A 1,225-nucleotide genomic window follows, 5' to 3' on the forward strand; every position below is an offset into this window, starting at 1 on the left:
AAAGTGGTTGAAAAAACAAATATGGGTGGAGAGTCTGGAGACCTTCCATTCTGTAAGAAAGATTTTCTTTACCACCAACATACCAAACATAAGGGTCTCATGTGGGCTACTGTATCCAATCCAATTTATTCATAGAGTACAGTTAAAACAACAGCATTGAACCCAAAGTGCTGTACACTCAGTAAACATACTAGCCTATACAATCAGACTAAAGCTGAGCTAAAGTAAAACTATAAAAAAGGGTAAAAACATGGGAAAAGGTTAAAAGGATCCCTGCCTAATAAGCTTTACATGCCTTAATACATTATAATTGCCCTATATAACAAAATTTAAAAACACTGTAAATATTGTATTTATTTTAGAAATAGTTATAATCATTCAATATAGGGAACACTCCCATCGCAAGTTGATGATGTCATTTGTCCATGTGTGGTCAATGTGCTAATAAAAAACAACTTAATACTTCCTAGGGTTAATATGAGCATCAAAACAATATTTGAAATATTTTTTATTGCTTAAATTAGACTCTATGGTGCAGGCCAGTCTCCGAACCTGCAGGGGGAGTGACAACACTCTTCTCGAGGAAGAGAGAGCGGGCGACGATCTCGCGTGTCGCGAGATTTCACACCCCGACGTGACGTGTCTGCGTCAGTGTACGTGGAATGTGACGCAGAAGCGTTGCCATGTCTGCTTTTTATCAGTCTTGTAAATCCTTGTAAATATTGCCTTGTGGTTTTTGGGGCCTTGTGCGGTTGCTTATTTGGGGCTTGTTTCCAATTTTGTATAGTGGTTCTCAAAGATTTTATTTCATGGACCCTCAAATGAATTAGGCTAATATGTAGGCCTATGTGTCCATAAGCCCCATCTGAAAATGTTGTCCCAGGGAGCCCCCTTACTAGATTTGTGTTGTTGGAATGTTTCAAAAATCTCCCAAATATTCCACTTTTTTTCCCCTTTTTTTCTTTTTGAAAATAGCAGAACTACAAGCCCACAACAAGTCACGGTGCGACGCGTTGTGAGCTCGTAGATTTAAAAATATATATATTTTTAGCCGATGTACATTATATAGGCTACATGAGCACTTTAAACCTATAGAATGTATGTATAATAAGCGACTAATAGTATTAGTCGCTTATTTTGGTCTTGTTTTCTTATACCTAGTTTTCTTATTTCTCTCGCAAGACCTGGCAACGCTGACGCAGCCACGTCGTGGCGTGACGTGGAA

This window comes from Gymnoscopelus braueri (genome assembly GCF_963280865.1).
Source record: "Gymnoscopelus braueri genome assembly, chromosome: 14".
In the NCBI taxonomy this organism is placed as follows: Eukaryota; Metazoa; Chordata; class Actinopteri; order Myctophiformes; family Myctophidae; genus Gymnoscopelus; species Gymnoscopelus braueri.